At 34.2% G+C, this 22,055-nt stretch overlaps 2 pseudogenes; both read right to left on the bottom strand.

Annotated features, from left to right (window-relative positions):
• Nucleotides 1-11,412: 11,412 nt before the first annotated feature.
• On the bottom strand, nucleotides 11,413-11,961 carry LOC120169335 (annotated as a pseudogene).
• Nucleotides 11,962-12,111: 150 nt separating this feature from the next.
• Nucleotides 12,112-14,119, bottom strand: LOC120169334 (annotated as a pseudogene).
• Nucleotides 14,120-22,055: the final 7,936 nt, after the last annotated feature.

Here is a 22,055-nt window from a genome sequence, read left to right as displayed (position 1 = left end):
ACACAACAAATGTAATAGGCGACTAAAATAAAATTATTACAAATATCATAGCCAAAATCAGATATTTAAAATAGTAGCATAACATATAACAATAGGACCAAAATAAATTTTTTGAAACATTAAGGCTCGAAATCAAATAAATATAACTTCATTTAATGGCTGATACATAAGATTACAAAGACAGAATGACTAAAAACATGATTATACCATAAACTAAAAAACACAGAACCCCTTCCCCTTTCAAAACGACGACGCATGATGGTTAAAATATAACCCCTTTTAGGGTTTCAAACAACCCTAATATTTCATTCCTTTACACCCTTCTCAGTCGTTCTCTACTTTCTCTCCTTCCCCTCTTCTGTTTCCTTCCTAACCCCAAATAAAGAAACCCAAAAAACATCCCAAACCTTTCTCTTCTCTCACCGTTCCCCCTAGCGAAATCAACGCAGCTCCCCGGCCACCGTAAGTCGGTGGCCATGAGATTCAAAATAAACAAAATACCTCCCCCAAATCAACCCTCTCGTTACCAAACCCCAGAATCTACTCTAAAAATAACCTTAACCCTAAATTATAACCCAAGTCCCTACGAGATTACCTTTGACAACAAGGTCATCTGCTCTGGTGAAGCAATCAACGGCCGGATTGAATCCAAAGTAAACCCCTCACTCTATTTCTCTTTTGTTTCCAGCTTTCCTTTTTCTTTCTCTGAAAAACCCGAATGGCACTCATTTTCTCTCCGTTCTATTTTTATTTTCATTTTCTGTGATGGATTTGATGATGATGATATCTAGAATAGGGGTTTTGATTTCTCTGAGTATAGCTGAGTGAAAATCCCATATTTTTAGGATTTAGGGATTTTTTATTTGGGGTTTTAGTTTAGGCCACTGTAGATGATAAGTTGAGATTGATTTAGTGATGTTTTGCACTGATTTGTCACTGTAGGGTTTCTGTAGAGGACGAAAGCGGCGGCGGGATACTATCAGCGATGACAAGAGTGAAGTCCAGCTCGAGCGTCGGTTGGGAACTAAGGAGTTGAAGGCGGTGGCTGTTGTTAGGGTATTAGGGTTAAAACCCTAATCTATTTTAGGGTTTGAAACCCTTATCTGATGGGTTGGTTCAGACTTGGTCAGCAGCTGGATCCGAATTTGGGCTAGCTTGTACTGGGCCTGGGGATTGGTTGGCCTCCTGGTGGGCTTGAGTTGTATTGGGCTTTGGCCTGTAAAACAAAATGTATTAATAAAATAATAGTAATAATAATAATAATAATAATAATAATAAAATTTAAATTAAATAGAAAAGACCCGGACAAAAACGGGTGTCTACAGCTGCCCCTCTTTGCACATTCTTCTGTTAACAAGAATAGGGAAAAGACGACAAGATAACACGTTTTTGTCTGGTTCTCTCCTTTTTAATCTTAGAAATTGGATAATGTTGGTTGTTGGGGAAGACACTGCTCATACGTGATGAAGAGTTCGGGTTGTCTAAGGGTGACACGGTTCCTACGTGATGAGGAAATCTGGTCGAGGGATGACACTGCTCATACGTGATGAAGAGTTCTTGGCCATCTTTAGGAAGGGTGATAACTCGGTTCCTACGCGATGAGGACGGCTGGTTATCTAGGGGTGACACGGCTCATACGTGATGAAGAGATCTGGTCGGGGGATGACACGGCTCATATGTGATGAATAGTTATGGCCATCTTTAGGAAGGGAGATAACACGGTTCCTACGTGATGAGGACGTCTGGTTATCTAGGGGTGACACGGCTCCTACGTGATGAAGAGATCTGGTCAGGAGATGACACGACTCATACGTGACGAAGAGTTCTGGCCATCTTTAGGGTTAATGATTTCAAAAGAAACCGACTCAAAGATGATGTTTCAAAAGAAACAGACTCAAAGATTGTAAATTTTGTTTCCAAAGAAACAGACTCAAAGATTTTTCTCAAAAGAAACAATCTCAAAGGTTGGTTTTTTCATTAAAAATTGTCTCAAGAGACAAAATTTGTTTTTAAAGAAATAGAATCACAGATGATTTTATTAAGAGACACAATCTCAAAGAATTTTCAAAAGGAACAGACTTAAAGATTTTTCTCAAGAAAAACTGTCTCAAGAGAGACAAAACTTTATTTCAAAAGAAACAAACTCAAAGATTTTGGTTTCAAAAGAAATGACTCAAATTTTTTCACGAAATTTTCTTAAGAGAAACAAAACTTTGGTTCAAAAGAAATAGACTCAAAGAATTTTTTTCAAAATAAATAACTCAAAGATTTTTATTTCAAAAGAAACAACTCACAGATTTTTATTTCAAAAGAAACAACTCACAGACTTTTATTTCAAAAGAAACAACTCACAGACTTTTGTTTCAAGAGAAACAAACTCAAAGATAGGTTTTGTTTCAAGGGAAACAATATCAAAGATGTTTGTTTTAAGAAAAATTGTCTTAAAAGAGACAAACCTTTGTTTTCATAAAAACATATTTAAAGATTTTTCTTCAAAAAGAACTGTCTCAAAAGTGAAAAAATTTTGTTTCCCAAGAAACATACTCAAAGATTATTTCAAAAGAAACTTTCTCAAAAGAGACAAAATTTTGTTATCAAAGAAACATACTCAAAGATTTTTTTCATTTTGTTTTAGGTGAAACAGACTCAAAGATTTTTCAATAAAATTTGTCTCAAGAGAGACAAAGTTTTGTTTCAAAAGAAATAGACTCAAAGATTCTTTGTTTCAAAAGAAATGACTCAAAGATGATGTTTGTTTCCAGTGAAACAAATTCATAATTTGGAAAATTGTCTCAAGTGAGACAACTTTTGTTTTTAGAGAAATTGTCTAAAACGAGACAAAAATTGTTCTTGAGAAAACGATCTCAAGTGAGATCAATTTTTGTTTCAAGTGAATCAAATTCAAAATTTGTATATCAAAGGAAAAAATGTCTCAAGCAATACGAAGTTTGTTTTAAGAGAAAGCGATCTCAAATGAGATCAACTTTGTTTAATGAGAAATAAATTCAAATTTTGTATCTCAAAGGAAAAATGTCTCAAGTGAGATAAAATTTGTTTTGAAAGAAATTGTCTCAAGCGAGACAAAATTGGTTTTTTAAAATTCTCAAAATTTATGGGAAAATGTCTTAAGCGAGACAAAATTTTGTTTCAAGAAAAACACCCTCAAAGGTGATAAAATGTCTGTTTGTTCCTGCATGTTGAGGAAATGTCTTGATTGTTGACTTCAGGAAGCCAAATCATTGCTTCTTCAAGTTAGAGACATCTGGTCATTTCCAAGCTTTGATTTCTTGAGAGATAAAAATGATGTATTTATGGATGCCTAATCTTTGATATTATGATGGATGTCAAGATGAAATTTATTTGAAGTTTTATTGAATTTGTCCTCGAGAGAGGAGAAAATTGCCTTTAATATACATGATGATTAATGGTTGATGCAAAATTTATGTATCATATATGTATGTGTATGTCTGTATGTATGTATGTATTGATGTATGTTTTCTCGATTTGGAAGAAGAATAGTTGCGAGAGCATTCTTCACTATATCTTTGATTTATTTTGTCTTCATTTCCACCAGTGGGTACTCTTGCAAAACTCAACATGAGACAATTTGTTTCCTTGCCCCAACAAACTTTGTCCCAATAATTGGCTTCCCTTGTACCACTTCGATCTTGAACTTCGGATAGATATTCGTTGAATTCCAAGATATACTTCCAGGGAACTTATCTTGTTTAAAAATGTTTTTGTTCTTTTGAAAACAACTTAACGAAGAACAAATATGTGGTTTTCATTTTCAAATAAACTAAAATAATTCTCTTTATTTGGCTTCACAATTGGAGCAAATCATAACAATATAAATTCATTGAATATAAAAAATCAACTGCTCTTTTAATCTTTGATAGCTGCACATTTTTGACAACTATCAAGATCGAAAGGTTGTTTTTGAGGTTGGCTACCTAAATTCTAAGGTTTGTTTCATCGATTAGTCCTCGTGAAGATCATAGCATGCCACTCTTTCTGAGTTTGGTATTTTGATCGGAGGCAAACAAAATGGCACAACTAGCATAGTTAATTACTAGACTCTTTAGAACACTTCTATTTCAGTTCTCTGAAATCTTTCATTTGTTCAATCTTCGTAGACTTACCTAGTCAAGGTAGTGCAGAAATATCAGTCTTAAAATGAGATTTCTGAGTGCTCATGTGAAGTCGACTATAACAGGTCTTCCTCAACTCCCTTAGTCTATATTCACCGAAACTCCTTATTTAGTAAATTTGATTTAATTTGCCATTGCTTGGCTAGTTGGATTCAGCTTTATTGTACATATATTTTTACAATTGCCTTTGTTTGGCTAGCTGAAAGATTCATGTCATCACAAAGTCTTCAACTTGACAACCACAGTGGAGCAAACACCGAATTGCCAAGTACCTGATCAATGTCATGGTTTGAATATAGTCTATTCATAAAGCCAGGGCTTTCGAGTTTCCTCTATAACCAATTGCTTTAGCGGAATAACTCAGCTTTATTGTATACACATATAATATAATATTTTGGGAATACAGATTCCATTTCTTAAGCTTGTTGAGGATATCCTGTTATAGACTTAGTGTTTGTTGAAGGTCAGAAAATCTCATCGTTAGAGTTCAATTTCCAAGCAACTAACCTAAACTAGATTCATCTACTTGACCATTCCATCTGGGAAGATTATGATCATCATTGAACGTCATAAACAGAAATAAGAACCAATTAGTTTTGCAATCTTATGTGGTAGTTCCCTCATTTTGTCCGCTCCTAACACATACCTGAATGCCAAACCCTTTGATTGACTCTTTATATGAATAGAAAACTAGCTCGGTCCCTGCAAGAGAATGGTATATAATTTGGTGTATCTCTGGAGTAAGATCGAGGGGTCATTGTTTTTCAGGGTTCAATCTTATCATTTGTCAAAGATTCACAACCTCAATTATTAAAAAACTTTTAATTAAAATGATATTCAAAGAATTTAAGATTAAAATTTGCTCATTGTTCATTTCTTAAGAATGAAGCATTTTATTGAAAATGTTCAAAGGTCAAGTGATTTACAAACATTTAAACATAAGAAGAACAAAAGAAAAACAAATTCAAACAAGATGTCATGCATGAGAATTCAACAAAATCTCCTGATGGATGCCCCAGCCGACTTCCGATCATAATGCCCCATCTTAATGCCCCTGAATCGATCAGATCTTGGACCTTGTGCTTCAATGTCCTACAATTCTCAGTGGTGTGCCCTGAGCTCCCAATGTGAAAGCTGCATATGGCGTTAATATCATGGCCTTCAAGATATGGGGCTTCTCTTGGTTTGGACCGAACTGGAGTCACCAAATTCATCTTAACTAGCACTGGGAGCAACTCCTCATATGTCATTGGAATTGTACTGATGTGAGTCTTTTCATAGAATGTCTTATGAGGTTTGGTCCCTAGACTAGCTAGATAAGATCTCTCAATGTTAATCTCAGCTTTTTCCTTATTGTCGGCATGCCTAGTGCCTCATATCTGGCCATTCTTGATTGCTTTTTCGATCATTTCTCCACACATGACGATGTTAGAGAAACTGTTGGTGGCAGCTCCTATCATGTAGTCGATATATGAAGACTTCAACGTATCAATGAATAGAGTGATGAACTCTTTTTCAGTCATTGGTGGATGTACTTGAGATGCGGCATCCCTCCATCTTTGAGCATATTGTCGGAAGTTCTCACCATTCTTCATCTTCATATTCTGCAGCATTGTTTAATCAGGGGCCATATCAATCATGTGCTTGTATTGACTCAGAAATGCACTAGCCAAATCATTCCAAGAGCGGATTTGAGTACGACTCAGTTGATTGTACCACCTTGTAGCGGGTCCAATTAAACTGGCTTGGAAGCAGTGAATCAACATCTGATCATTGTTTGTGTACCCAGTCATTCTTCGAATAAACATCGTGAGATGGGCATTAGGGCAACTGGTTCCACTGTACTTCTCAAAATCGGGCATCTTAAATTTAAGCGGGAGCACCAAGTCGGGAACTAAGACTAGTTCTGTTGCATCCATTTCATTGTGATAGCTATGTCCTCTTGTTCCCTTGAATGTCTCTCTGCACCACTGTTTCAGATTCTCCGGGATCTCACTATTGACTCTCTTCATCTTATCAGAATTTGACATACTATGATTAGTATAGTGATCCCGAGGACCTAGCACAGTTACATGAGTTTTAGTGGTGGAGAAGTGTGCTTGATGGCTAGAAAGCTTGTGGGGTGAAATAATTATTTGGGGACTAGCATGGGCTATCACACATTGGAGGTTCCTCCAGTCGAGGAAATTTTCTGTTTGCCTCTTTCTTGGTTGAGCCCAGCCAATTTTTCTACCATTCGATCCATTAGGTCGCTTTGATTTCGCAAGATACGATCCATGGTGGCCTTTTGTGCCTGCTCCATTTTAACTTCCCACTCTGCTTGAATCTTTTGCAAACTCTCTTCCAGCTCTTTCTTCAGTTGCTCGAATTTTGCATCCATTCTCAGTGTTGTGCGAATACAGTTGCACAGTTAGAAACGCTTCCTCAAAGTTTCCCACAATGTAGGATTAATGCGTGTAAAAACACTTAAATGAATGTTATGTAGAATGCAATGATGCAAATACAAATACAAAAATGTTGATCCCAATGATGAATATCGTAGAATAATTTTCACCAAAAATAAAAGCTTTCAGATTACAAGACAGTCCACTTTACAGACTTGACTTCGCTTATATGATGAATCTGAAATGAGTCGTTTCTTCGTCTTGGATCTTCGTCCTTGAAAATGATGCCCCTCAAGAGTTTTGTAACCTAACTCGTTTGATGCCCCTACGGTACTGAAGTCAGTGCATCGCTCCTTAATGGCTGGCAATGAAATGCTCATAAATAAGAACCTACTGCTGGATTACTCCTCGACTCGGTGTATCATCGTCTTGAATGTTGTACGATCCTCGAGTAAGTCTCCTTCTTGTACTATGAACTTTTTTCAGCCCTCGATGCATGTTTGTATATGTGACTGCTTGATTGAAAATTTTTATCTCTCATTGTGAAAATTTTCTCTTGAATATCCCCTTGTGGATCAACATTTTCGCATTATGTCATGACGATGCAATGCAAAGAATGATGACAAAATGACACAAACAAATGAAAAGAAACAAGTTAGTGTACACAAACAAAAGAAAAGAAATTAATTAGTACTGATAAATAATTGATATAGATAAAAATGTTATGAATATAACACCTACCCGACATGTTATCTACCCGAGCATGCTTTAAATAGATAACAATCCTATCCGTACATGTTATCTACCCAAAATGAATAATTTCAAAGAAATAATCCTAACCGCATGATATCTAATTCACATGTTTTCATTCAACAAAAAATAAAGCAAAAAGGAAAGGTTCAGAAACGCTCCTCCTTTGTGTACACCTATTTTGGGTACCTACTGACAAACAGAGGTTCGGTATGACTATACCTAGGGTGATCGTTCTACAGTTCACACTATATGCATGGTTTCGACTCTAACAGGAAAATTGTGCTTGATGTCGGTGCCCCCTTGGGCTGCCAGACCCTCGATCCTCACCCATTACAGGTTTCGAACGGAACGAGTTCAATTCGAGGGGATCACTGCCTTATACCCATACGAGGAATAAATTCCTACGAAGGTATAAGGAATGTATCCCATGGGTTACTTGCTAAAACTCATACGAAGAATAAATTCTTACGAGAGTAAAACAATCACCCTGACTAATTTGGATCGAAGCTCGTGTCTAGAGCTTATGTTATGCAAATGTAGTGATGTGTGTGAGGAGGAACATACCTACCTTCGACTCAAAAGGAAAACAAAACAAGGAAAAAATGATAAAATCTTGACAAAGCTGAAAAACAAAAATAAAATGTTAGTATGACAAAAAATAAAGCAATTAAAAATTTCAATAAACGGATCATAAGTTAACTAAAGAATCGAACTCATAAATTCGACCACAACGACAATGTGTAAGCGACCTACAGCTTGACTTTCTAAAAAAAATCCCCAGTGGAGTCGCCAAGCTGTCATAACCATTTTTTTTATAAAAAAAAATAAAATATTATTTTTTAAAAACGATTATGACTTTAATTTGGAAAAATTGGTGATTTTGGATTAATTTGAAATTAAATTGAATAGAGTCGTCATCGACCTTTGGATTATAGGTAGGTCGAATACCTAAAAACGTCTTTTAAAACAATTTTTTTTTAAAATAATTTTATAAGACAAAATTTGGTCTGCGTCACCAAAGATTCAATTAAATGGATTCGGGAGTCGGTTACGTGTGGGGAAGGATTAGCACCCCCACAACACCCAAAAACTGGTATTGTATCGCTTACACATTGTTGTACATGGTGGAAATAGTGAATCAAATATAAAGTTAACCAATGATTCGTTTATTGAGATTTAATTAATTTACTTCGAAATAATTAATTAGAGAAAATTCTTTAACTTGAAAAGAAACTTCGAGATTAGCAATCCTCCGTCGGAAAAGTTATCTCGTCTATTTCTTATCCGTAAAAAAATATTCCCTCATCGATTAAAAAACAAATAGAATATAAATTAAATATAAACAACTTGTATGAAATAAAATAAATTGATATTTACAACAATACTCATTGCATCATTTGAATTACAATATAAACAAATTAATCAAGTTACTTATGTCGTTAAAATGCCGTATTGAATCGCATCACTTCGACCAAGTGATACTTTCCACGCTCATTCTAAGCATATGTGTTCTTAAAAGTATCTGAATATTATTAACAAATAAATAAAACCATGGAAATAAACACAATTAAAAAACAAAATAAAACATGTACAATAACTAGAGCCAACAATATATATATTCACAAATAACTACATTATATAAAATATTCATACATAAAGGACTAAAATAAAATAATAGAAACTTAAAGGACCGAAAGTGGCAAAAACAGAAACTTATGAACTAAAACAGTAAAAACATAAACCTAGAGAGCCAACATAACAAAAAATAGAAATTTAAGGACCAAAATACAAATATAGAAACTTGAAGTGCTAAAATCGAAGAAATATTAGTTAAAGAACTAAACTGAAATTACACATAAATATAAAGGATAAAGAAATATTTAAACCAAATGCCAAAGCAGTGACTAAAACGAAAGATGCACAAATCTGAGGGCCAAATTCGAACATCAGCCAAAATCACACAACACATGTAATAGGTGGCTAAAATAAAATTATTACAAATACCATAGCCAAAATCAGATATTTAAAATAGTAGCATAACATATAACAATAGGACCAAAATAAAATTTTTGAAACATTAAGGCTCGAAATCAAATAAATATAACTTCATTTAATGGCTGATACATAAGATTCAAAGACAGAAGGACTAAAAACATGATTATACCATAAACTAAAAAATGCAGAACCCTTTCCCCTTTCAAAACGACGACGCATGATGGTTAAAATATAACCCCTTTTAGGGTTTCAAACAACCCTAACATTTCATTCCCTTACACCCTTCTCAGCCGTTCTCTACTTTCTCTCCTTCCCCTCTTCTATTTCCTTTCTAACACCAAACAAGGAAACCCAAAAAACATCCCAAACCTTTCTCTTCTCTCACCGTTCCCCCTAGCAAAATCAACGCAGCTCCCCGGCCACCGTAAGTCGGTGGCCACGGGATTCAAAATAAACAAAATAGCCTCCCCCAAATCAACCCCTCTCATTACCAAACCCTAGAATCCACTCTAAAAATAACCCTAACCCTAAATTAGAACCCAAGTCCCTACGAGATTACCTTTGACAACAAGGTCATCTACTCTGGTGAAGCAATCAACGGTCGGATTGAATCCAAGGTAAACCCCTTACTTTATTTCTCTTTTGTTTCCAGCTTTCCTCTGTCTTTCTCTAAAAAACCCGAATGGCCCTCATTTTCTCTCCATTCTATTTTTATTTCCATTTTCTGTGATGGATTTGATGATGATGATATCTAGAATAGGGGTTTTGATTTCTCTGAGTATAGCTGAGTGAAAATCCCATATTTTCAGGATTTAGGGATTTTTTATTTGGGGTTTCGATTTAGGCCACTATAGATGATAAGTTGAGATTGATTTGGTGATGTTTTGCACTGATTTGTAACTGTATGGTTTCTGTAGAGGACGACAGCGGCGGCGGGATGCTATCGGCGGCGACAAGAGTGAAGCCCAACTCTAGCGTTGGCTGGGAACCGAGGAGTTGAAGGCGGTGGCTATTATTTGGGGATTAGGGTTAAAACCCTAATCTATTTTAGGGTTTGAAATCCTAATCTGATGGGTTGGTTCAAACTTGGTCAGCAGCTGGATCTGAATTTGGGCTAGCTTGTACTGGGCCTGGGGATTGGTTGGCCTCCTGGTGGGCTTGAGTTGTATTGGGCTTTGGCCTGTAAAACAAAATGTATTAATAAAATAATAATAATAATAATAATAATACTAATATATAATAATAATAATAATAATAATAATAATAAAATTTAAATTAAATAGAAAAGATCCGGATAAAAACGGGTGTCTACAATGATTGTTTTTAGTATTTTCATTAATGAAGATCCTTAGCGATTACAACAATGGAGCCAACCGTTGGGAGAACGGATATAATCAAGCAGGCCACGACCAGATCGTTTAGCCATATTCATCTTCAGCAAATGGTCCAATATATATTATTTTTGATACGTGCATTTGGATCAGGAAATACACTGTTAATGAAAAAAATGAAGGAACAGTGTATACTCATTCGAAAGAAAACGTTCGACCCTTTTGTTGATCCAAATTTACATATCGAGAGAAAAATTCGACTCTTTTGCTGAAAATTAATATGACTACACGTCTTCATCGTGGCCTGCTTGATATATCCGTTCTAGCAGCATCTAGCTCCATTACTGTAATGACTAAAGATCTTCATTAATAAAATATTGAAAACAATCTCTAAATTTAAGTTTAATTTAGAATATATATATATATATATATATAATAAATTGTTAAATTTGATTGTTCTAAAAATACGAATATTATTTTTAAAATTTGGAAATACATAAAAATCATTTATTAGAAAGAGTTAATATCTATTATTTTGTATTATTATTTATAATTTTATTTCAAGAATATATATTTATTATGTAGGTTCGTGAATTTTCATCTCTAAAAATAAAATAAAAAATTGAACACAAATTTGTATATCTCAAATATCCCTAAATACGACTATCCGAATACAAACACTCCTAATTCATTGTGGTCAATAAATGGTCATTTTGTTCTACACGTTGCAGAAGATGTTCATCGGCACATAAAACAAAATAACTCATCTCAATTACTTTAGTTTTATTAGAGCAATATTGGAATTGGATGAGGCAATGATTCAAAGAGCACCACTGGTACCGTTGAGAATCACAACGTTCCCATTAGAGTCTACATCCACGGTCACTGAATCACCCTCCTTGATTTCCCTAGCAACCATCTTCTCTTCCATGCTGACTTCGAGATGTCTGATGGCTCTACACAATGGCCATGCTCCGTCGTTCGTGTCATATCCTTCGTCCACCACTGTCTCTCGGAACCTTTAGTGGCACCGAGCTGAATGCCTTTCGCTTTAAGCCTGTCAAACACCCCCTTAAGCATGATATCAACAATCTCCTTCAACTCCAACTTGGTGAGCTGCCTAAAGACAATCACATCGTCCAATCTACTCACAAACTCAGGGCCAAACCGTTTTTTCAATCGTTCCATCTCTAGGCTCTTCTTTCTGTTGTAGTGGGAGTCTTCATCGAGATCGATTCCCGTCTTTTGTAGGCCCGTAGATACCATAACCAGAAAGGTATTCCTGAAATCCACGATTCTTCCTTTCCCGTCTGTCAACGTTCCATACTCGAGTATCCATAGAATCATGTTTATGACATCGCAATCGACATCATAAATACTCTGGGAAACCACTGCGGTGTACGGTCGTCTCCGAACAACGTCGGTTAGCTGATCAGCTGATCAGCCTCAATAAGTGAACAAATGAGCTTGGATTGTAAGTCATCTTCCCAATCTTTCCTACATCATTGTATCAGAAATCTCCTTCACCTCCAACTTGGTGAGCTGCCTAAAAACAATCATCATGTTTGTTCCAATCACGAAGTTCTGCCCAAGCTGTTGCCTCAGTTCTGCCAACCTTCTATTTCTGAGCATCTGTTTGATCATGTTTAAGACATCGAGCTGGGCCTTCTCAATATCTTTGAAAAGCACTACTGTGTGCGGTCGTCTCCGAACAGCCTCGGTTAGTAGACCACCCTTAGAATGCCCAGGGGGTGATCCAATGAGATTGGATGCTATGTGACTTTCCATGAACTCCCTCATATCAAGTTGGATTACAGCTTCTTCGAAGCCAAAATAGCTAGCCGCTAGTTCTTTTGCTAATTCGGACTTTCCTACACGAGTTGGACCAAAAAAGATGAACCTAGCAATTGGCTAAGCAAAGTATCTAAACAATTTCCAGAGATAAACCATAATCCCTCAACCTTTAAATCACAAACCCTAAACTCTAATTTAAAAATCCTAAATAATAGTAAATATTTTAAACATTGATGCGATTGAGCAACTTCAAAGGCTAAATTGATATGGAAATACGACCGAGGTGAAAATGATTAATTTAGTATACTACAATGACAAAAGTGATCATTTTACCAAAAAAAAAATTCAAACATATGAATTTAAGTTTTCTTAAATAAAATTTTCTTTACGTGCGTACAGTAAGTAAGAAAAATAAAATTTTTAGATTAACAATCTTCTTTTTTCAAAATATAGGTACTCTAAATTTTAAGAACTCTATAATGTATCACATGTTACATTTGCTAATGAACGTAGCTATTTGAAACTCTTTGTCACATTAAATCAATAACTGTCTTTAAAAATAAAAAGAAATCAATAATTACCACAGCAAATTAATGTAATTTGTCAACAGAAACAACATTAAATTGGCTGAATTTGAGATTTCCGATACCTAGTTTCTCTTGAAAACAATTGGATTGTTCTTCTAGCAATTGCCAACCATTGTCGCCTAACGGTTTCCTCGTTTGTATGATTCACAGACAACGAAGACGGCTCACTTGTCCTGTTTCTCGTAACAACATCTCGAGACCTCGTTAAGACAGTAATGTCCGACATCGATCTTCGCACACCTTGATTAACAACAGGAGGAGCTGAAACCGTGTCGATTTTGATCCCAAAATCTCCGCAAGCTTTCTCCTTTTCAGTCGCTTTTGTTTCCTTGAACTCGCCTGATATGTCGCTCGACATGTCACTGATCATCTCCGAGTTCAACATGGCGATGTCCGAAGCACTCAAATTGCTCCACCGATTCTTAAAAACGACGTTGAGTTTATGGAACACCCTCACGTCGTCATCTTCATCGGCCGTATCGGCCGCCGTTTTGAATAGTTTTCGAAAACTGGCGGCTATGGTGAACCTTGACGAACCACGATGATCCTCTTTGAGCTCCATGTTTGAGTTAGATCCATTCCTTAAGACACGGAAGCTGTTCGAGTACGTTAAGATGGTCGGATCATTGGTGTTGATCTTCCGCCGGCAAAGAGGGCAGCTCGAGTGTTTTTCGAGCCATTCATCGATACACTCGACGTGAAAAGCATGTTTGCATTCAGGCAGCAATCTTAAAACCTCTATATCTTCGAATCTCGAGAGGCAAACAGAACATTCAATCCCTTTTTGACCCTTTAAGCGAAGAGAACCTAAAGAAAGGAAGTGACTGTATGACTCTCTTGTCGATACCTGAGAACCTAGATTTTGTTCGACGGAGATGTGTTGGGAGATGATCGCCGCCGTGGACGGTGGTTCCACGGTGGCGGCAGAATCTGGTAAAGGCAACCAGGGAAAGAGTTAAGGCGAACATGGCACAGAGAATGCCGACGACAATGGCGAGGCTCGGTCCGAAATTAGAGACAGAATCTCTGGAACTTGCATCATCATGTCGATTAGAGACAGTCTGTGCATGGACGATGAACAACGGGGAAAGAAGAATAAAACCGATTAACGTTAATCGATTCATCGTACCCCACAATTTTCCCAGAAGTTTATTGCTTTCCTACTGGCGTTTTCATATGGAAGATGAATTACAAATTTTAGCTTTTTATAGGCAATTTGACAATGCAGGTTTTCCGAGGCATGAGATTATATTAAAGTGCAGGTTTTTAAATTGGAAAAGTTCGGAAGTGGTAACATGGTGGAGAAGATATCGAATTTTGATTGAATATATAATTCTCCCAACATTTTGTCTGCTTATTATATATGATTACTAATTATAAAATTTAATTTTAGAATTCAATAACTTAAAAGAATTATTCAAGATTCTTTGACTATCGAAAGTTACAAAATGGTCCCTTGATTATAAGATGCTGTTTTGTTGAGTCCATCGACTATTAAAAATCACAAAATGATCACCAAACTATTCGTTATGTTTCAAACTCATCATTTTCTATTAAAAAATTTAACGATAGTGTCAAAAGTGAATGTTAATCTCCTGTTTGATATATGATAATCATTTGATATTCTAAGATCATATTTATTATATCTCATATACCAGATTAACATCAATTTCAGACTATCGTCAATTTTTTAATGAAAAAGAACGAATTTAAAACATAATGAGTAGTCGAATGATCATTTTATAAGTTTTAATAATGGGGACTCAATAAAGCATCACATTTTAGTCAAGGGATCATTATATAACTTTTTGATAGTTGTAAAGTTTAACAAAATAATAATCTATAATCGAGGGTTTATTTGTATACTTTACCCTAATTATTTTTCATATTATATTGTGCTTAGTAATAGACTAATAGGTAAAAACTGTGTTTTTTTTCTTCATGTTTTTAAACATCGTATAAATAGAGTTTAACCTTCGTATATAACATTCTTTTTATTTAATCTAGAATAAATAAAAAGTAATAGGTTTAAAAATAACTCTTAATCTTTTGACATTGAACGTTACATTCTTAATGTTCAAATCAATATTATAAAAATATACTAACAATTCTTTTATTACGAAAATTACTTAATTCGTGCGTGTGTATAGCCACGGCGAAACGGGAATATCTATCAAGATCTTAGTTGGGAACTTGGAATCTAATCGAGAAATAGTGAAGGGGGTTTGCATTTAGACAAAAGCACTATATTTGGCCCATACTATTATATAGAATACACTCGCACAATTCTAGTATAATATAAAAAAATAATTGAAATATTAATAAGTTAAGAAAAGCAACATATTAAAATCAACACACATACTATTATAAACGATATAAAAACACAAATTGCAGAGTCTAAAACTTTAAGTCAAATGAGGGGAGATTCTTGGAAAGCCATCGACATATTCTTCGTTATACAAGCCAGGTTTTTACAATTCATGTATGCTTAAGGCAAATGATCTGTAACATTTCAGTTTGAATTTCTGAAATAAACCGTCTCAACTTTTATTTCAATATATTTCTTTTCAAAATATCACACTCTACCGGTACGGCGGGCGGTGGTTTAAAGTTTAGTACTGAGTTAATTGCTTCACAAGTCCTCAAAGTATGAATCTCATTATAAACTGGTCCCTAAAATTTTAAAGGTTCCAATTTCATCCCTAAGTTATGATTATCATTCTAAACTAGTCCTTAAAGTTTTGAATATTTTAATTTCATCCCCAAACTATAGCCTTCATTCTAAATTGATCCCCAAACTTTTTGAACATTCCAATTTCATCTCAAACAATACATACATATTAATCGCATCCCTTGTTAATAAAATCGTTAGACCAAGTTATATTATTATATGTTTGAAAAAAACAAATTTTAGGTTAAATTATGGTTGAAACTTATTACATATTTGGATGCATCTGAGGATGAAATTAGAACATCCAAAAGTTTTGGGATTAATTTAGAAAAGGAGCCATAGTCTAGGGATGAGATTAAAATGTTCAAAAGTTTAAGGATTAATTTAAAATGAGTGTTATAGTTTGGGCACATATAATGCAATTAACTCTTTAGTATTTTTATAGATTGTTAATTTATATAATTAATGGTTCTTTTTAGGGAGGAATACAAGATTTTATATTAGGAGTCAAACGTAACCTTAGGGGAACAAACTTGAACTTAAAAAATTTCAGAGATAAAAATAGATTTTCAATCAAAAATACATAAAAATTTAAAATATATAATAATTTTAAATTTTCAACAGATCAACTATCCCCACTCGCCCCCATCTCGATTTTTTTCATTGTGAAATAAGTATAAGCCAAGACCTAATATTCAATGGATGATCCTTTAAGCAGAATAAAGACATTAATTAAATAAAAAAATCATTTGAAAATGTATTATTGATTATACTACCAATTAGCGTATTAGTTTCACATCAAATTTATTTAGGGTAAATTGCACGTTTAGTATCTAAATTATTAATTTTAGTATGTTTTAGTACTTAAACTTTTAATTTTTCAGAACCATACCTAAAGTTTAGCTTTTATTTCATTTTAGTACCCCGTTCAAAAATTAACGTTAAATTTTGAATTTTTTTGAAAGTTTAGGTACTAAAGCAGACCAAAACTTATAATTTAGGCATTAAACACGTTAAGCTTTTAACATCATGGTACTAAAATGAAACAAAAACTAAATATTAGGTATGGTTTTGAAAAAATGGAAAGTTTAGATATTAAAATGAATTAAAACTGATAATTTAGGTACTCATTTATTTAATATTTGTTATTCAATTTTTGGCACACAGTTTAGAAATTGCTCAAATCAATAATAAAAAAACTTAAAACATAAATCAACTACCAGATTATCAGTTCATGATAAACAACAAGTAATACGCAACCAGAAATGAAAGACAACCAAAGGGAGACGAGAATCTTTGCTCGTGTATTACAAGTAAAGGTTTGGTGTCCAACGCATAAATTAAGGGAATTTGTGATGGTTTTTATGCTTTAATATTCTTTTAAGCAAAGCAAGTGGTATACATTGTATGCTATATTGGGAAACTGATAGTCTGTAATGAATCAACCGTACGGAAAAGCCAAAAGACCTGGCAGTTTTTTCTGAGAACACAACATGGAGACAAAACCCAGCATCAGCAAACTGTAACACAAGCATTACAGCTAATAACTAAATTTTGGTCAAATCAGTAGCAAAACATAGTTATGGTTTGATGACTCTGTCATGTTTACTTGAGCCATGACAGAAGAAGACGAAGCTTCTTTAAAAGTCAAAAAGAAAATTAAAAACAAATATGTATCAAAGATCCATCTACTTTTGAAAGAAAAAACAATGTGATTCTCGTACTTTTTTCTCTTAATGTAGCCCTCCAACTCAGAAAATAAATTTAACGTGGTCATTTGACTAACGTTATTTCAGCGTTAACAGTTACGATATTGATGTGACAGTTCACGATGCTGATGTGATGGTGTCGAAACATTCTTTCGGGTGGGCCTGAAATTAGATTTCGACTTGAAGGAAATGTATTGAAGCCGCCACCGATCATTTATTTTAAAACAAATGGGTTGATCAGATAACTTATATCTTATCTGATCTGCGTCTTACCAAATATATGTCGGATTCGGGAGTCGATTACAGTCAAGAAAGGGTTAGCACCCTTGAATTGCACTTTCGGTACTATGTGATTTCCAGTTGTCTTTAATTAAGAAAAATGCAAGTTTAATTAAAAAGGTAAAAATTGATTCGAATTACTTACATCTGATTGATTGAAAAAAGCACCCTTAAAAAATCGAGAAACGTCTCATAAAAAAGGTAATGAAAATAACTTCAAATAAAGAAAATAAAATAAAGGACAGAAAAAGAAATAAATAAAAAAAGAGACAAAGAAGATAATAAATAAAAGATAAAGTAATATAAAAAAGTACATAAAATAAATAAAATAAAATAATAAAATAATAGAAATAAAAATAAAAATAAAGATATAAATAAAGGAAATAATAGAATAAAGAAAATAATAATATATATAATAAAGAAACAAATAATAACAAGAATGAAATAAAAAATAAATAAATAAATAAAATAAATAAATAAATATAAAGGAAATAAAAATAAAGTAAAGATAAATAAAATAAATAAATAAAATAAGTATAAATAAAGAATAAAAAAACAATAGTAAAAAATTATATATTTATATATATAATAGAATGGAATATTAAATAATAATAAAATCATAAGAAACCAAAAAAGAACATAGTAAAAATATAAGAATAAGAAAGGAAAAAAAACTAAAAGAACCAAATAAAACAAAGCAAGATGGTACCAATGTCAACACATGCACGTTATTTACAAATCAATTATTTTGCATTGTTATGCTTTGGTCAAGGGTGGGTGAACCGAAAGCAAAAATAATATATACATAATAAATTAAATAAATAAAGGAAAAAATAATAATAATAATATGTAGGAAAAAATAATAAAAAAAAGTAATAAAAAATATATAAATAAGTAAAATAAAAAAATATTAACAATAATAGTAATAATAAAAAAACCAAAAGAAAGAAAACAAAACAGAAAAAAATAAAATAAAAATAAAATATGCATATAACAAAAGTAGTATTAATTAAATAAAAGGAAAAAAATAAAATATAAAAAAGGGTTGAATTGAAGTAATAATAAAACAGAGGGTAAAATTAAAAAAAATCGGAATGAAATTGAATTTTAGGGGGCCAAAAATGGAAGAATTAAAACAAGGGAGGACCATAACTCAAATTCCCCCCTTTATAACGAAAACACGCAGGTCATGTACGGGTCGGACCGAGTTGCAGGCCGGCTGACGGGTTGACTATATAAGTCAATTTTTCTCTAAAAATTTCATTTAATTTCTTCTTCAAAACCAAAACCCCCTTTAAATGTTTCTATCAACTATTCTTCCACACGAAAAACAAGAGCCATGGTTTCCAGAAACCGACCATCAATCATCGGGGGTGCAATTTTTTTTATTTTTAAAAAGCTTTCCTTTTCCTCTTTTAAAAAATCAAAGTAGTTTTGTCAAAAACGAGCCTTGGGGGCTAGATCTAACGTAAAAGATCTCGACAAGCCCCCCATGTTCATCGGCAAATCCTTATTTTTTTTGGGATTTTCGAGTAAAAACAAAGCGAGATAGAGTGCAAGCAACACAAGCTAACCGAAACAAAGGTAAAAAAATATACCTTTTTATATTTCCTTGCTTTTTGAAGATTTACAACCCTTGATTCATATTTTTCAGTGTATATTTCTTGCGTAAATCGTGATATCTGTATGTGAAATGGTGTTGATTACATCCAATATTTATAATGAAAAAAACTCTATTTTTAGTGAATTTGTTTTCGAGTAAAATACTCGGTTGGTTGTTATTGTTTTGACTTGGGTGTTTGTTGTTGATGAGGGAACATTGGTGTCGAGAAAATCGGAGTCAAACGTGGCTACGTGGCGAGGAGTCCTCGGTTGGGACGGATTTCCCCTGTTGCGGCGCTGGAGACTTGTTTGCTAGGTTTTGGAAACCCTAGACTTGGGTTGGTTCGGGTTGAGAACTTGGACACGGTTCGGGGCTCCAAGTTGTCTTTGGGCCTTTTGCTCTCCTTTTTGGTGATGTTGGGTTTGCAAAATGGGTTGCTGATGTGATTTGTTTGTATTTGGGCAGCCTTGTAACTATTCAAGCCTGTAACATATAAACACAATGAATATATACATATATATATATATACATATATATATATATATATTATATAATATAATATCTTAAACATATTATATAACATAATATTGGCGGACGAAATTAAGTGTCTTCAGCTACCCCTCTTTGCTCATTATCGTGTAACGAAAATAGAGCAAAGACTAAAAGACATAAACTTCGTCGTGAAGTTGAAGTCAAACTCAAAGCTTTGTCAAGTAGCCCTTGAATCATCTTCTAACTCAATATGCTTCGTTGTGAAGCTGAAACTTGATCTGAAGACTTCAGTGTTGTCGTGTTACAGATGACTCTTTCGTCGTGAAGTTGGGTTAATCTTTAGGGTACGATATCATTTGCAGTGAAGTTGAAATCGTAGATAGCTCATTCGTCGTGAAGTTGAGCTCTAAATTGGATATCCTTCGTTATGAAGTTGAAATCTAATCCTGTGTAAGTTGCATTGTTTCAAGTCCAATATCCTTCGCCGTGAAGTTGAAATTGGCTCTGAATGAAACTGGAAAGCTCATTCGCTGTGAATTGGATATTCTTCGTTGTGAAGTTAAAATCCAATCTAGAGATGGATGCTACTTGTGGGCACGATATCCTATTCGTGAAGTTGAAATCGTGGATGGCCCCTTCGTTGTGAAGTTGAGCCTTGAATTGGATATCCTTCGTCATGAAGTTGAAATCCAATCTAAAGATGAATGTTGCTGGTGGGCACGATATCCTTCGTCGTGAAGTTGAAATCGTGGATGGCCCATTCGTTGTAAAGTTGAGCCTTGAATTGGATATCCTTCGTCGTGAAGTTGAAATCTAATCTAAAGATGAATGTTGCTGATGGGCATGATATCCTTCGTCGTGAAGTTGAAATCGTGGATGACCCATTCGTTGTGAAGTTAAGCCTTGAATTGGATACCTTCATCGTGAAGTTGAAATCCAATCTAAAGATGAATGTTACTGATGGGCACGATATCCTTCGTCGTGAAGTTGAAATCATGGATGACCCATTCGTTGTGAAGTTGAGCCTTGAATTGAATATCCTTCTTCGTGAAGTTGAAATCCAATCTAAAGATGAATGTTGCTGATGGGAACGATATCCTTCGTCGTGAAGTTGAAATCGTGGATGGCTCCCTTCGTTATGAAGTTGAACCTTGAATTGGATATCCTTCATCGTGAAGTTGAAATCCAATCTAAAGATGAATGTTGCTGGTGGGCACGATATCCTTCATCGTGAAGTTGAAATCGTGGATGGCCCCTTCGTTGTAAAGTTGAGCCTTGAATTGGATATCCTTCGTCGTGAAGTTGAAGTCTAATCTAAAGATGAATGTTGCTGATGGGCATGATATCATTCGTCGTGAAGTTGAAATCGTGGATGACCCATTCGTTGTGAAGTTGAGCCTTGAATTGAATATCCTTCTTCGTGAAGTTGAAATCCAATCTAAAGATGAATGTTGCTGATTGGAACGATATCCTTCGTCGTGAAGTTGAAATTGTGGATGGCTCCCTTCGTTGTGAAGTTGAACCTTGAATTGGATATCCTTCGTCGTGAAGTTGAAATCCAATCTAAAGATGAATGTTGCTGATGGGCACAATATCCTTCATCGTGAAGTTGAAATCGTAGATTTTTCACCAAATTGGTTTGGAGTTGGATATCCTTCATCGTGAAGTTGAAATCCAATCTCGAATAAATTGTCTATTCGAGTCCAATATCCTTCGCTGTGAAGTTGAAATTGACTCTAAAAGCTGCAAAAACTTATGTATGCAAAAAATGATGAATGTAATGCTCTTAATTATGTCTAAGATGCATTCAACATAAATTGGTTATTTTATCTTCTAGATGGAGTCTCATTTTTTTCTGCCAGTCTTGCACTCGGAATCGACCATGGCCCATTTTCTTCTCGGGTTGCAGCCTTTCACATTTGAGACTGTCCTATTTGAAAATGTTTTTTTTTCTTTCTCTTATTTTAGGAGGGAAAAAAGATATAAGAATTCTGTAAAACATTGTTCCTTGATTCAGGCTTACAATCGAATCAAATCATAAACATGAGTTCAAAGTATATCAAATGAATCAATAGTTCTTTTAATGCTTTCAGAGTTATAGCTATTTGACAAATATTTGAATTGATGAGTTGGCTCCAGGTTGGCTTCCTAATTTCTAAGGTTTCAGCCATAAAGAAAAAAAACATCATTTTTTCTCGGTCATTGCAATATGCCTTTTTCTTGGCTTGACATTTTAATTGGATGCGAACAAAATGACACAACTAGCATGATCAATTACTAGACCTTCTATTTCGGTCCTCTAAAAT

The sequence above is a fragment of the Hibiscus syriacus genome, unplaced genomic scaffold (assembly GCF_006381635.1).
Source record: "Hibiscus syriacus cultivar Baekdansim isolate YM2019G1 unplaced genomic scaffold, ASM638163v2 tig00111758_pilon, whole genome shotgun sequence".
NCBI lineage: Eukaryota > Viridiplantae > Streptophyta > Magnoliopsida > Malvales > Malvaceae > Hibiscus > Hibiscus syriacus.
This window is presented reverse-complemented; position numbering and strand designations above follow the sequence as displayed.